The sequence below is a fragment of the Seriola dumerili genome, unplaced genomic scaffold, assembly GCF_002260705.1.
Source record: "Seriola dumerili isolate Sdu_G_001 unplaced genomic scaffold, Sdu_1.0 BDQW01000167.1, whole genome shotgun sequence".
In the NCBI taxonomy this organism is placed as follows: domain Eukaryota; kingdom Metazoa; phylum Chordata; class Actinopteri; order Carangiformes; family Carangidae; genus Seriola; species Seriola dumerili.
Genome location: NW_019174422.1, coordinates 1,616,907 through 1,621,327, shown reverse-complemented (window position 1 = coordinate 1,621,327; position 4,421 = coordinate 1,616,907).

Here is a 4,421-nt window from a genome sequence, read left to right as displayed (position 1 = left end):
GAGAGATAGTTGGAGGGAAAGAGAGAGCGAGAGAGAGAGAGAGAAAAAGGGTCACAGAAAGAGAAAGAGAGAGAGAGTTTGTGTTAAAGCAAAGATCAGCATAACAATAAAATAAAACATGACGACAGATGGACAGTTTTGCTTTAATATTTCTGCCCTTATCTTACCCTTGTCTGTGAAGATAAAGGTGAACTGCATAAGCTCAGTCTGCTGCTCAGAGCTCAGTAACATGCAGTATATCTGAAGGACGCACTGCTACATTAAGGCATGAGTTTTAAAGCAAATGCTAATTGCCTAGCTTTGTTAATAAAAGCATATGGTCACTTACACGTCCCATCCATATTTTATTTTAAATTAGACTTGAAGATTAGACGGTGTATTTGCAGTTTGAAAGGGTTGTTGGTCGCTAACAATTAGCGGTAATGACAAGACGAAAAGATCTGACTGAATGTGTTTATATTTGCACTTGATTTTTAAAGGGAGAGTTAGGGTTATTTGACATCGCATTCTATGAGGCAGTCACTCATAGTCAGAGTGTTGCCTGCAGTAGATTCACGCACTGATTTGCGGTAAAACGTCTCAACAGCTATTGATGGATTGCCGCTCACGTTCCACTGGGGAAGAAGTGAAAGAACTTTGGGAGATTTCAGTTAGTGTGATCATCAGGTCAAAACGTCAGATTTGTTCACGACTACAGCAGTTACCTCCAATAACATCCCCATCAGCCTCAGTTGTATTTTGTGTTATTGGTAATTAGCAAATGCACAAGCCTACACCTACAGCACACGCTGACTCTGCATGACTACCTCGCACAACGCCACGTCAAATAACCCCCAAACTATCGCTTTAAAAAGTTGAGGCAAAAATGCATCAAGGCCAGAGTCATGACGAGGTAATGTGTGTGACCACTCTGCACCGTGTCATGGCTCCAGTTGCTGGTCGACAACCGACACACACTATGTGACAGGAAGACAGGTCAGATTTCCCGGGTGCTCCGCTGATACAAGAGGGAACATTTTGGGCCGTTATCACTTAGAAGAGACCTGTTTGTGAGAGGCTTACTGTAAGAGGATCGCACAGTGGTGAGGAGCTGTGAATGTGGAGCACTGGTTATACAGTATATGGTCTACCTCCAGCTTAGCACTATGGATGCACGAGGCCGTGGAGCTCTGTTATAATATTCATCCTGTGTAGAAGATGAGTTGAAGGAGACTTAGTTACTCAACGCTCTTACCTTTAGCCACGCTTCATAAATGTTTATGCATTGGCGCTGAATGTTGGCAGTGGATGATCTCAAGGAAATGTGTACCATCATTATTATCTCAGCATTAACAGAGTGAATGATGATGATATTAAACTAGACAGGTCTGATGAATTGCTGTTGTGAAAATGCAGCTCGTTTCTGTCAATTTCAGTAATAATTATACAATTCTAGCTAACCTGTTTTGAAAACATCGAAATAAGGTGTTTGAAAATAATACAATCATACAATCATAATGTGGGGGAAATTTGATTTCTTAATTTACTGTAACCTTCATTTATTTTTAGCCATGCTAGCAATATATATTCAGGGATGGCAAAAATGGTTTCCACTCAGTCAGTCCACCTCTTAGTTCCACACCAAAGTATCTCAACAACAATTGGATGGATTCCCATGAATATTGGTACACATATCCACGGTGCCTAGAATCCTCATGACTGTTTTCATTCATCTTCATATCTACATGGATTGCCATGAAATTTTCTACAGGTTTGGGACTTTAGATTTTACTTTTTTTTTTTATTCCCTTCCTTCGCTCCCTGTTCGTTAACAAAATGACAATGATGGGTCAGATCTGATGAAAGCAGATTGGGAATTTATCATCAAGTTAGCTACACAAAGTTCTGGCTAGTGTGATCATCAGGTCAAAAATGTCAGTAATGAGTTTATGTGTATGTCTGCAGCAATTACCTGCAATGACATTCCTATCACCCCCAGTTGTAGTTTGTATTTTGCGTTTTGTGGTAATTAGCAAATGTCAGCATGCTAACATGCTAAACCAAGATGGTTAAGAACATGGTAATTATCGCACCTGGTACACATCAGCATGTTTGCACTGTTGTTGCGATCTTGCATGCTCTCGTGCATGCTTTACATATTGACATTAGCATTTAGCTATTCATTAAGGCACCACTGTTCCTTAATGCAGAGCTATTAGCATGATTGTAGACTCTTAATCTTGTTTCCAAGAATACAGCTAGTTTTAACCCCTGGGTAATTCTATCACAAAGCAGCGTCAACCTGCGTAACAGCCATCCCACATAGTACTGAAAATGGAAGTCAGGCCTTAAGAAAGTGTTGAAAATAAACAAGATAAAATGAGTAATTCTATCTACACTATGTCTACATGAAAAGTTTAGAGTGAGCAAAGAAAGTGAGCAATCTCAGAGCCATGGAGGTTTAAGTCACTGAAATAGAGAGTGCGCTAGAGAATGAAAGTCAGAAAGTAATGGAGAAAAGCATCAGAAGATGAGAATTAAGGTATAAGTGAGCTTCAAGAAAACTTGAGCCGTCTCATAACTTTCAAGAGGGAGAGAAAAGAAATGAAAAAGAACATCAGCTGGGACAGAGCTCTGCAAGGATCCCTTCAAAATTGTCAAAAATCACTCCTCACTGGGGAGAATTTAGCCCACCAACATGAAAAAAAGATGCAAAAGCCAGTGAAACATTAAAGAGTCCGCCATCTCCAGGATCCAATATTGTCTGCTAGAAGGTTAACATAAGTGCTCCAGGTGATAGGAGGTTTATATGAGCTGCATGAAAAGAAGAAGAAAATATCAGGTAATTGTTGAGACAAGGAGCAACTGTAGTGCTGATGGGAGATTTTTATTGGTATGCTTTCCCTAAATGCACATGAAGAAGCAGCACACTGACAAATAAATTACTTATAACAGGAACAAACTAATTATGAACCACATTCTTGACACATCTGAGAAAAATACAGGACTACATGGCTTCTCAGGGTGTTTCAATCATCCAGAAAAAAAACATACTGTTTAATAGACCCGGATCATACATTTGGCACAGCACCGTACAGCCGTCCGTGGGTAGATTTTTATTTCTTCACTGTACCAAATGCCAACCAAAAAAAAAAAAAAATCACGTTAAAGCCCATTTTTGAGACAGAATGTGCAAAATTTAATATGCTTCAGAACACTGGATTGGTACTTACCAAAGCATGACAGCGCCAGAAAATTGGTATCATGGCAGGGTGCACAATTTTCCCTGTAGCATTCGCAATGACAGTGGAGTTCATCATTAGGCCATCAAAGTGGTTTGTTGGGAGGGAAGCGGAAGCAAAAACGACACTTTCCAACAAATGGGAGCTGAGCTGAACTTCTGATAATTAGACTAAATTGAGATTTCAATTTCATTATTCTGTCTGACGTTTCCTGTTTTCTGTTAGGTAGGGGTGTTATTTTACTCTAATATATCAGTTGTTACTGAGAGTAGTTACAGCTGTAGAGCTCACCTTTTGGCTTGGTTGTTTGTTTTTTTTTCCAACAGGGGAACTGACACTGAGCAAAACACCAGACCTGAACCAGATTTGAACTGCTGGAAAAAAGAAAAGAAAAAATGATGTGGGCAATGATTCAGGGGTGTGGAAGCAGGCATAGATGGAAGTGACAAAAAGAAGCAGCACTTTCTAGGCTATTACATTCTCCAGCCGGTTTTCATGAGATGGCGGTGCTGTCTTTTGTTCCATTTGAGGAGAAATCGTCCTCGAGTGTAGAGATCACATCTTCAGCTTGGAAAGTGGAGATCTTTAAGTTCTCAGAGAGCACCCCCCGACCCCTCCCTAAAAATATGGCCATCAGAGGTTTAATATCAATAAATGTGCCATATAGCTTCAAAACTGCTCTTCAGCAACCTATGGGTGACATCACAGAGGCTTCTTCCATCTTCATATACATACTCCACGCCTTTACTTTCCGCATAGTAAAATATAGTTGCATTTGTTATGAACATTGGCATTGGATATCCTGAGGTATGAAATTGGCCAATTTGGAGGTAATTGTACTAGGCCGGTATAAGAATGGGGAGTGTAGATAGTCTTAAAGAGGAGATCATACACATTTAAGTGAAACCACAGTCAACACTAATAGAGAAAAAGAGCCAATAGGGAGGCAGAATCAGAGTAATTTCTGTTCTTCTAACCGTGAAGTAAAATTTTCTTTGTCTGTTAATCCACAGAGGCTTTCTGCTCTTCATGCTAACTACGCCGCTCTTATATTTATTTCAAAGAAAAAGCAGCTGCAACCAGTAGACAAAATCATTTCACTTAAAGTGCACAAAAATGAAGGAGGACTTTATTTCTGTTAAAAAAAAGGTTCTACTTCATTCAAGCAAAGCAAGTGACTTTGTGTTTACTCTGCATTCC